The following is a 12,424-nucleotide window of genomic DNA, read 5'->3' on the forward strand; positions in this document are numbered from 1 at the left end:
GGAGGAAGGAAGGAACAAAGGAAGGAGGGAGGGAGGAAAAAAATTCCCCTTCCAGATTTGTGATAAAAGCTCAGTGTAGCTAAGTTTAAGGAGAGGAGGAGGGAGGGAGGGGAGGGAGGAGAAGAGGGAGGGAGGTGGGAGGGGAGGGAAAAGTAACTGAAATTGTTACTTTTTTTATTTGTCAGTACTAGTGACCTAACTCAGAGCCTCCTGCATGCTAGATAAAAGCACTCTACCTCTGAGCTACATCCCAGCCTTGTTTCATTTTAAGGTATCTTTTTGTTAAATTGCCCAAGCTGGCCTAGAACTCATGATCTACCTGTCTCAGTCTCCAGAATAGCTAGGATTATAGGTTTGCACCACCACTCGTGGTTGACATTATTACTTTAAATGTTAGAATTATTAAATAATTTAATTTGGAAGTTAACTGAAGACTTAACTTTAAAACTGAGTTGCATATCTAAACAATCAGCAATCAAAAGTCAATTACTTCTCCCTGGGCCTTTAACTTGTGCAGGCAACCAGGACTCTTGGCACTAACTGATAAGGGTAGTGACTTTACTAAGGTTACAATACAAATCATCAGGAGCCAATAACAACTTCAGACTGTCCTTAAAATTGGATGTAGAATTTTAAGTAAGGTACTTAAAATTACCTGTTTATAATCTTGATTTGCAACCCTAACCTAAATTTCAAACACTTAAATTTGTGAACTGATTAAGGAAGAAGTCTATGACACCAACCTTCTTACTGTGCTTTTCATTCTAAGTAAACTAGAACAATATTTATACAAACAAGATAATGCAATACTAAAGGATTTTTAATATTGTTACATAATTTTTTCAGAAAAGCATACTATCATTTTATTTTATTGTGGTTTTTTTAACATTGTAGGAAACTAGAGGTTTTTTTTTTTTTTTTTTTTCCAGAGAGAGAGAGAATTTTTTAATATTTATTTTTTAGTTCTCGGTGGACACAACATCTTTGTATGTGGTGCTGAGGATCGAACCCGGGCCGCACACTTGCCAGACGAGCGCGCTACCGCTTGAGCCACATCCCCAGCCCACATACTATCATTTTAAACTAGGTCCCTTTCCTAACATACTGCCCACCCCAATTAAATTTAATAAACCAAAAGGCAAGTGATGAAAATTTTTGTTTCCCCAACTCCCACTCCAGGGACCTATTGGGCCATGGTTTACTTGAATATTATGGGTGTGGTATGAAATATTTAAATCACTGACTAAAATTTTCCATAAAAGCCCATCCAAAGTCGAACAGTTTTACTACTTAGAAACAGATTCATCTCAAGACACTGAAAAGATTTACTATTCTACTTATGACACTCTGGTTTTTCTACACTTAATATTTAGGTAGGAGGTGGTAAAGGGGGGAGAACGAGGGCGTAATTAGTTTTGCTTGTAAAACGTTCATCACAGTTGTAGTGCCAACTGAGCCATACAGCCTATTGGGGGTCTAATAGATTTCAGAGTATTATAGTTTGAGTAATAGAGGTGGGGGTTGTGGTGGAAATCAATAAATGGCTACTACTTCTTTGCACAGACCCATATGGAAGTAATCAAGCGCAAGGGTGGCAGCTGGGGCCAATAACAGTCACCTGCAGTTGAGGGACATGGGGGTTTCAGATGGGTTTTTAATGCTAATTTCCTACAGAAACAATGAGCTAGAAAGAGCAGAGTAACAGACGAGGCCAGATGAAGAGAGACCAGCCAGAACAATGGCTGCACCTGGTGCTGGGAGCAGAGGGACAGAGCCGGCACGCGCCCGCCGGCAACAGAGGGCACATCTGTCACCCTCAAAGCGGCCCATCCCCCAGCTCATCAGCAGGGTAAGTAATGCAAGGTTCCCAAACATTAACAGCTTGCCACACAGCAACAGGTTTGAGTTTTTAAGGCTGCTGCATTCTCTACACACACCTTTCTCTCATAACTAAGAATCAGTTAAGGAAGCAGGGTTGGTCAGTCTGAATCGAGATATTCAAAATATGCAAGAAACACATTTAAACTAAAATCTTTCAGTTATTGTGACTTCAATGTTTTGAGGGATAAGGATGTACCTCAGTGCTAGAAAGCTTCAGTGCCTAGCATGGTTGAGGCCCTGGGCCAATCCCCTGCAACACAGAAAGAAAATACATACATATCACGTGGAAAGATAAATCTTAGTAACTAGAATGCTTCACAAATACTCTCATTAATACTTTAATACTCATTTTTGTTTCCACCTTACAGTTTAGAAAACAGAGGCTCAGAGAAGGTTAAATTAGCTCACAGTTACAGTCTCATGCCAAAGCCTATACACAGTATTTTCATCTCCTTTTTTCCATCTGTCCTAACCACCACAACCAAACTAAAATCCATATTCTATTTGTTTTAGTTCCAGCTGTAAGATGTCGATTGCAGATATTATGGACATACATGTTCTACACAGAACTGCACTCCACCTTACCAGAGATCTCTAACAAGCTGCTCAGGATTCAAAGATAGAAGGATTTCACTAGCTGTTGCTTAAACAAAACACAAAGAGTTGCTTTTAGCAGGTTTTGACATATTTTAGAAAAGTAAATCCATATGCATTTAAATTTCCTAGCATAAATCTGTGTCATTACCTAGTTCTTAAAAGTTAGATGCTATTTCAGAAGCACATCAGCCAATGAGAATATAACAATCACTTATAATGGGTTGTTTTCCTGCAAGATACAGCCACCACTAATTCCTTTATTTGCTGGCTTGGAGGGGAAATTAAACAACCTCACAGTCCATCATAGTAGAAACCTTTTCAATTAGAGCTTCCTGGTATGTAAACCACAAATTTAAGGGAGAATAAAAATGTATGTGATAAGTATAGATAAGTATCTCAGAAGCAAACAACTGTTCTTGGATTTGGAAAGATCACCACAGCTAGGAATACTTCAAAACACAGTAAAAATTAACACTGAGTAAGTATGCATTTGACAAAGTCTTACTTAAGGCACTGACACCCAGTGGTACTTGAACTTAGTTCTATCTATCCACTTCGTTCCTTCCAAACATGAGGAGTACAAATCCTTCCTGTCCTGCAATATTTTCTAATCAAATGCAAACCTCTTTCAAGAAGGCTCTCTGATTTCCTCCGATTGATACTAATTTCTAGACTTAACTACTATTGTGCATTCATGAAATATTTTATCTTCTCTATGAAATTTCACTTAAAAAAAAAAAAAAAAAGAAAAAACAGGAGCACTTTACCACTGAGCCATATCTCCAGCCCTTTTGAGACAGGGTCTTTCCCTTTCGGAGCCAGGATGCCTTGAACTTGGGTTCTTCCTGTACCACCCTTCCAAGAAGCTGGAATTATAGGCACTTTATTTATCTCTTAACACATTTTCCCACACAACAGGCCATCAAAAAATGCCTACAAGTCAGGCACAGTGGCACACGCATGTGCATTTGTAAAATGAATGTCCTAGAAGATCTGAACACATCCCAGTCCAATCACCAACTATAACTTTTAAACAGGCAGACTTTTTACCACTTCTTAGCATTTCCTCAAGTTTCCTTACTGATAAAATAAAGCATTTGACTAGATCACCTATCCTTAAGATGCTTTCCTGTTGATAGATCACCACTGGAAACTTATGAGCATTTCTTACACTGAGTGGCCTTAAAATAACCATCAATGAACTGACTTAACCAATCTTTCAGATCCACTTGGGATTTTTCTACTCATGTATAAAATGTTAACTCACACTCAAAAGCAATATTTTTTTTTGACGTTGCAAAGATGCCATTTGTCATGAACCTCATCTCTAGTTTGTTGCCATAAATGCATTATATGCTTTTAGTCCAACACAGACACTTGATATGAAGGAAAAAAAAAAAATCCATCACTACCAGAAACCAAATAAGAAGATCTTTTCCCCCCACTTTGGTGGTGCTAGGGAATGAACCCAAGGCCTCGTGCATGCAAGGCAAGCACTCTACCAACTGAGCTACATCCCCAGTCCAAGAGATTTTTCTTCTCTTCATAGCAGTAAAGCTTCATAAGATGCTTTCAAAGTCTTCAGAAAGTATATGATTTTACTCTAGCAGTATTCAACTCAAAGATGTCTTGGTTACAATCTTAGTAAGAAGCAACTATTCTCCTAAACTGTTTTATCCTACCAGGACGTTTAACCAACTACCTTTATTTAAAGTCAGTGATTCTTCACTTATTATAATGCATATTATTTATCATTTCTTATGTCTCTTAAAACTCTAGCATTTAAAGTATTTCTGTGGATCAGGGGGTGTAGCTCAGTAGTAGAGCACATGATTAAGCATACGCCAGTTCAATTTTCATCACCAAAATAAACAAACAACAACAAAAGTAAAACAAAAAGGTATTCTTTCTAACATGAACACACAGAACTATAACACCCTTTTCAGGCCCTCCGTAGTAGACCACAGCCTAGACTATTGCTTCATTCAGCATTAGGTCTTTTTCTCCCCACTCTTCCTTAGAATCATGTCTCCTAAGGGAACAATGTAAAGTGTTTGCTCAAAGAGGGAATACCACATAAATTTACTGTAAACACTATATCCTTTCAAATATTCAGACAAGTCCCAAAAATGCTGAACCTATCAACTGGAAGCCTCCAATTTTTACTAAACCATTTGGTCAATTTGGCATAAAAGAAAACTTTTACAATAGTCCATTTAAAAGGTTCCTTCCACCAAGAAATCTGACCATAAAATTAAAGAAAGAAATTGAATAGTACTGTACTGTTCTCTTAAAATACTAATATAAGATTGAAGAACTTTAAGCAATGAAAATATTTTTAAAACTTTTTATTTGAAATTAAAAAAAAAAACTTTCTATTTGAGAACTCATAGAATTTTGGAGTGGGGGGGGGGGTACAATTTAAACAGTGCTGTCACAAACCACTGCAATTTAGGACCTCTCTCTTGAATGTTGATTTTTCTCAAAGTTCTGTTCTGGTGTAGTCTAACAGGTTCATTTGTATTATAGAACTGGAATGTTCTCCAAACTCTTTATAATTTTGGAGAGGCAAAGATGGCATGTAACATTTATAACAGATACAGCTGATTTGGAAGGTAGGTGCAGCAATAGGAAAGGTACCCTGAAAATAAGTGCCCCAAACAAGACCCGTTTTCAGTTCAAGAGCTGAAAAAATGCAAAAGGGTTTAGAAACTATTGCAACAGAAAAATAATCTAGGAACTCTTATACTAAAATGCATACCACCTTCTATGTACTGTCAAATTATTTCCCCAATAACATGAATCAGGAACTAAACAAAAATAAAAACTCAAACAGAACATAGAGATAAAAGCACTAATGAATAATGGCTATACAGTATGGGCAACTAATGGGACACAGTGTTGCAGGCCTCATAGCAGAGACTCATGTGGCTGAGGCAGTAGTATTATAAGTTCAAGGCCAGCCTCAGCAACTTAGGCAGACCTTATCTCAAAAATAAAAAAATAAATAAAATGGGCTGAGGACATAGCTCAGAGGAAGAGCACCCCTGGGTTTAATCCACAGTGCCACAGGAAGGAAAAAGTATACCTAATCCACTAACTCATGTTCTTCCATAGGTGTCTGAATTTAGAGGTCTCAAAACATGATGAATACAATGTACAATAGCAGCAAAAAGTAGCAAAAATCCAAAATAGACATCAAAAACTACCATGATTATAGAACATGGTAGTTATGTATGTGGTACCCCCTACTCACAATTCCAGTTGGATTTGATATTATTTATTTTGCACACAGGAGTAAAAAGGAGAAAACAGCACAGGAAAAAAATGTAACATAAAGAAGCTAAATATGCTACTAGTTAAATATGTTACTAATTTTACTGCAATTTCTTTTAGTTGTAACTTGCCTGAACACATTGAAATAAAACCTGACAAATAAAGTAATTGTAAGTAAAATGTGTTTTATGAGCCATCTCCTTAATATTGCCCATTTGAAGTATGCATACTTAAGAACGAAATTCCCTCAACACATCAGAGAAGAATTCAATGTGGAAGAGTTTACAGAAATATTTGTGGGATGTCTTTTAGCTGTAGAATTCATACATTACATCTGACTATTAACTAAACTTTCCATTCAAAAAGCACAGCATTCAAATATAAAGGTGGCAACTGAAAAATGAGATAGAAACATGAACAAAATGAACCATCAAAATGAAACTGAGTGAAGACTGAACTCAAACATCACCATAATTTAAGATAAGTAAAAAGCTTGGAAAGGCAGAGAATTGTGCACTTTCTCCCCCAAAACTAAATAAAAATGTACTTACCCTGAACGCCCAGGTTATAACAATCCAAGTTTTTAGTATAAAATTTATTTGAATTAGATATTTAAAAGCTCTTCTTTTTCTCCTCCTAATCTTCAAAGCCCAATCGGAGACCAGCCTTCCTCCTCCTTTCATTAGCTGGACATGTGTCAGCTCTCTCACATCTGCGATTTCTCACTGACTGGAGCTGCCTGTTCCATTCCAGGGAAACACAGATGGATCCCAGATGGGAAGGTCCTGCCAAACAGACCAGCTCTTCACCTTGCCAGAATCCCCAGATACAGTCAGTCTCTCTATGTCTCTTTTCCTCTCTCCCTCCTGCTTCCTCTCTCTCCACAACCCTTCCAACCCTCCCTGTTACCAGGGCTCTTTGCCAGCTGATGTCACTAAGTACACACCTCCCGGTGGCTCCTGGCCAATCTGACATTAACTTGTTAAATACGTGTAATTTGTTTATGGCTGACAGTAACAGCAAAGATATTGTGCAAAACCTATCTGTGCAAGTCCTAGTGGAATAGCATATAGATACACACTAAGATTTTTGAGAACATGCAAATGTTTAGCAATTACCATTTAAAGTCCTACATATTGTGCGGTTTCTGCTATTGTTTAATAGTTCTGCTCTTTGAGCCAATTTTTAAATCACACATGACAAATTCCTTCATAAAATGAATTATTAAAATGTGTTTTGAACATACAAGTGGATAAAAAATATAAAGTTCCAAATTAATTTGGAGAATATAAACAGAAATGTATGTAAATGATTCACACAAGCTGCCTCTCAGATCCAGACTTGGTAGCACTGCAAAACTGGCACGTGATTAAAATAAGACAATGCAGGCAACATGGTTCTGGTGCTGTAAAGATTATAAAACAAAGATGGGAACACAGTGTAAAAATTGTTTTAAAAGAAAGTAAATATGAAAGTGAGGAATAACAATGTTTAACATTAAAAAGAGCTGCAAATAAGTTTCAACAAAGAACACAAGAATAAAAACTATATTTGGAGACAATTATTCTGACAAGCCAAAAACAAGAAGAACTGCACAAGGTCAGAGTTTAATCTACTCTCAAGAGCTGGCATATAAATAGCTGCTTAGCTGATTTCTGCTGAATGAAAACTGATCATTAAAAATTGATATTATACTTACATAAGACATTACCATTGGGGTAAACTGATGAGGAGTCACTTACATAAGATGTTACCATTGGGGTAAACTGGGCAAAGGGTGCAGGGGACCATCATATACATTTTTTCCTTTTTCTACTGCAACTTTCTATGAATCCATGTTTTAAAATAAAAGGTTAAACTGGGCGTGGTGGCTTGTGCCTGTAATCCCAGGGACTAGGGAGGCTGAGGAAGGAGGATTACAAATATGAGACCAATTTGGGAACTTAATAAGACACTATCTAAATCAAAAAGTAAAAAGGGCTGGGGATGTAACTCAGTGATAGCAGGCCTCTGTGTTCAATCCTTAATACTACTACTACAAAAAAATAATAATAATAAAAAAAATAAAAGTTAATGGAGGAGGGCTGGGCTTCTTCCTGGATTATATTAACACATTTCTTACTACTAAAATGTACATTAACAGAATACAAATAGAAGACTGTTCATATACATAATCGAACAGGATGGTTATAATTCTCTAACCCTTAATCGTCTACCAATTTGAGATATCTAGAATCTATAATAAAAAAAAAATCTTCTGCCTTGGCAATTTTTGGCAAATAAGAAGGAATATTATTTCTATCTAGGGCAACTTTATGACTATGTTTCAGGTCTTTAGTTCATTCCATTGGTGGTAGTGGTAAATACAGTAGCAGCAGGTAGAGATTTACCATGAATATTCTGTAACTGCCAGAGATTACTCGAATTCCCTGAAACATCATGAAGATTGGGGAATGAGGGTATTCTCCAAAACTTACTTAACACCTGGAGCACTACTCTTTATTGTCAACTAGGAATATGAATCAAAAGATGCTACTGAGCTGAGCTTGGTGGCTCATGCCTGTAATACCAGCATTCAGGAGACTGAAGGAGGAGGATGGCAAATTTGAAGCCAGACTCCACAAATTAGCAAGTCCCTGTTTCAAAATAAAATAAAACAAAACAAAATGGGTTGGGAATGTAGCTTGGTGGTGGTAGAGGGCCCCTGGGTTCCAATGCCAGTAACACACACAAAGCTACTGAAACAGAGTATGGTGACATGTACCTGTAGTCCCAGTTACTCAGGAGGCTGAGACATTAGCTCACTTGAGCCCAAGAGTTTGAAGCCAGCCTGGGCTACATAATGAGACCTCATCTCAAAAAAATAAAAGATAATACAGACTATCCCGAACTACTCAGCCCTAAGAGGTCCTTCTAATGATGAATTGAGATTTCTTGCCAACACTCAGTATCAAACTAGTTCCCTATGTTAAGTAAAACAATCTTGACAGCAGACCAGGCCATTAGCATCCTGATAAGCCACCTTGGAATTATGACCTAAAGAAACTGCCGAATATAATAAATATTTCTTGTTATCCACAAAGGAAAAAGGCAATGGTTTGGCTTTTTTTTTTTTTAACTTCTACCACAGATTATGGATCCTAAATATCATTTCCCAATAAAAGTAAGCTCTTTAGAAAAATAATGGACCCCAATTATGAGACAGGAAATGTATAAAATTTGTCATATCAGAAAGCAATCAGGCTGGGCTGGGGGTGTACCTCAGATTGCTTGCCTAGCATGTGTGAAGCACTGGGTTTGATCCCCAGCTTCGCATAAAAATAAATTAAAAAATGAAAGTATTCTGTCCATTTACAACCTAGAAAAATAAAAAAACATTTAAAAAGGCAATAAGGCTATCAAAGACTTCTGGAGTTACATCCAAAGAACTTGGCCAACCTTAAGAAGCTCCCACTAACATAGATGAAATAATTTGAGCATCAATAAGAAATAATTGCAACCGATTTAACCAAAACAAAATGTTTAAAACTGTGAGTTCATAATGTTACTACTCGTAAAAACCTAACTGATCCGGCTGGGGTTGTGGCTCAGCAGTAGAGCATGTGCGAGGCCCTGGGTTTTTCGATCCTCAGCAGCACATGAAATTAAATAAATAAAATAAAGGTATTGTGTCCAACTACAAGGAAAAAAAAATATTAAAAAAAAAAACAAAAAAAAAACCCTAACCTTTTGGGGAGTACCAGAAAACAAATTCATACTTCTGAAAACTGCTGAATCAAGCATTTCACTAGTTTTTCCTATATTACTTGTGTTTCTAAGTAAATAAATAATTGGACAAAACATTAAACCTAATAAATGAGAAATAACATATCTGTACTGTCATCATTATGCAAATATTTAATTAAAAAAAAAAATCAATCTATCCTAAGTTATACTCTATGTATGTATGTCAAAATACACTCTACTGTCATGTATATCTAAACAGAACATTTAAAAATGAATCTAAGTAATGATAAATTGTTACTAATATAAGATGAAAGACACAGATATTAATGTGCTTTCTAATGACCATACCATAGCTACAAAGCACTCTTGATGAAATAAGTAAATCTGAATTTGACAGAGCCTCTAAATCTAACAATCAAGTTACAGGACATTGAGGAGATGTATGAACTAGTTATTAACAAGATGGTTACACAGGTAGCCAAGTCCAGAATGTGGGCAGTTTCCCAAACAACCCAGATTCTTCACAAAAGAAAGATGGGGAAAGAGTGGAAAAGAAACTATACATTAAAAGACTAAAACAAATGCAAATTATAGACCTCATTAGGGCCTGGTTCAAACAACCAACTGTTAAAAAAAAAAAAAAATCTTTAGCTATACATAGTGGCACGTGCCTATAATGCCAGCTACTCAGGAGGTTGATAAAGGAGGATCACTTGAGCCCAGGAGCTCAAGACCAGCCTAGTCAACAAAGCAAAAAGTTAGATAAATGGAAATGTTTAAGACTCACTATTTAATTATATTGAAATTATTTTTAACTTATTCATGTATAATTATACATTTGTTTTTAAGAAGAATACTTATATTTTTATGTTTTTTAGTACTAGGAATTGAACTCATGGGTGCTTAACCACTGAACCACATCCCCACACTTTTATTTTTTATTTCAAGACAGGGTTTCAATAAGTTGCTTAGACTGGCCTCAAACTTGTAATCCTCTTGCCTCTCAGTCTCCCAAATTGCCAGGATTACAGGTATGCACCACCACACCTGGCAAAGTACTTATATTTTAAGAGATATGGATGAAAATATTTATGGACAAGTTTATGTTATTTGGGATTTTCTTCAAGAAGAATCAATTTTGTAATTATCCTAACAAAGTGTTTATCTTGTCCATCTGGGGGGCTATTTAATATTTTCCATGATACAAGGTTTTAAAAATTTTTTAAAAGACAAGCCGGGCATAGTGGCACACATCTATAATGCCAGGTACTCAGAACACTAAGGAAGGAGGATCTCAAGTTTCAAGCCAGCTTTGGTAACTTTGTGACCTTGTCTCAAAATAAAAATTAAAAAGGGGCTGGAGTTGTGGCTCAGTGGTTCAGCACTTGCCTAGCATGTGTGAGGCACTGGGTTCAATCCTCCTGAGTACCACATAAAAATAAATAAAGGTATTGAGGGGCTGGGGATGTGGCTCAACCGGTAGCGCGCTCGCCTGGCATGCGTGCGGCCCGGGTTCAATCCTCAGCACCACATACAATGATGTTGTGTCCGCCGAGAACTAAAAAAATAAATATTAAAAAAATTCTCTCTCTTTAAAATAAATAAATAAATAAAGGTATTGTGTTCGTCTACAACTAAAAAAATTAAAAATAAAGATTGGAGATGTACTCAGCAGTACAGTGTCCTTGGGTTAAATCCCTAATGTCACTATAAATAATAAATAAGTGATTAAATAGTATGCCAAGTTATACGTGAGAATGACAGATGGATAAGGAGTTTTTGTTTTGTTTAAGTAACTCAGACAAAAGGAATTCGTGTCTGCCATGAGGTTCAATATGGTACCAACACAGTCATTTAACTCTGTAATCACATCACCAGTTCATATACTATGAGCTTTTGAAAATAATGAGAAACAAACAGTACAAGATGATCAGGAATAGTAAAACAGCTTCTAAATTGGTTACTTTGTAACATTATTTGTAAAGTGGTTGATAAGGATTCCATATTGTTATAGTCGATTATTTTTGTTGTTATTATTTGGGCTTGTCTTTTTTTTTTTTTTTTTGGTGGTACTGGGGATTGAACTTAGGGTTCCCACATGATACAGCCAAACGCTCTCTGTCTACCACGAAGGTACTGTATTCCCACTCCTAGTAATACTGTATTTTAATTGTAATTAATAATTGATGATTATTTGATGGATGTGGTGGCACATCCAGCAATTTGGGAGGCTAAAGTGGAAGGCCCAAGCTCCAAGCTAGCCTATGCAACTAAAAGACTTTACCTCAACATAAAAATATAAATAAAAATAAAAACCTGAGGATGTGCTTCAGAGGTACAGCAAGCACCTCTGGGTTCAATTCCCAGTACTGAAGGAAAAAGAAGTCCTTATAGAGGATTTGTAAGATTGTGTAATAAGAGTTTCAAGTCCAATAAAATTAAGAGATGATAGTTCACAGCAGAGGTCAGCAAACTATAGTCTGCTTACCTAAGTTCCTCTAGAACAGAAGCATGCCTGTTCCTTTATATATTGTCCATTAATGGCTGCTTCCAACTACACAGGTTTTATTTGTCCCACAGAATCAAGTATGTTTACCATCTTGCCTTACAAAAAAACAAAACAAAACCAAAAAAAAACCCTAAACTCAGATTTATAGCAATGCAAGATCATTTAGAAAAAAAGAGTGCTAGCCAAATGCAGTAGTGCACACCTATTATCTCAGCGGCTCAGGAGGCTGAGATTGGAGGATCATGAATTCAAAGCCAGACTCACCAAGAGTGAGGTGGCAAGGTGCTGAGCAACTCAGTGAGACCCTGTCTCTAAAAATAAAATACAAAATAGGACTGGGGATGTGGCTCAGTGGTTGAGTGGCCCCGAGTTCAATCCTCAGTATCAAAAAAAGGAAAAAGAACACTGCTGGCCAGGCTGAGGCAGGAGGATCAA

The 12,424-nt window shown here is 36.7% G+C and overlaps 1 protein-coding gene across 5 annotated transcripts in view; it reads right to left on the bottom strand.

Annotated features, from left to right (window-relative positions):
• The window catches only part of Cbfa2t2 (CBFA2/RUNX1 partner transcriptional co-repressor 2), a 147,397-nt gene that overhangs the window by 78,113 nt on the left and 56,860 nt on the right, over window positions 1–12,424 (bottom strand). Inside the window, exon 1 of one of the 5 annotated variants that reach the window (XM_015481668.2) lies at window positions 6,306–7,922. The exons of the other annotated variants lie outside the window; for them this stretch is intronic. The gene's annotated coding sequence lies outside the window, so the exon portion shown is untranslated. Of the gene's footprint in view, window positions 1–6,305; window positions 7,923–12,424 lie in introns of those variants that run through there. 5 annotated transcript variants of the gene reach the window in all.

Source organism: Marmota marmota, unplaced genomic scaffold (assembly GCF_001458135.2).
Source record: "Marmota marmota marmota unplaced genomic scaffold, marMar, whole genome shotgun sequence".
In the NCBI taxonomy this organism is placed as follows: Eukaryota; Metazoa; Chordata; class Mammalia; order Rodentia; family Sciuridae; genus Marmota; species Marmota marmota.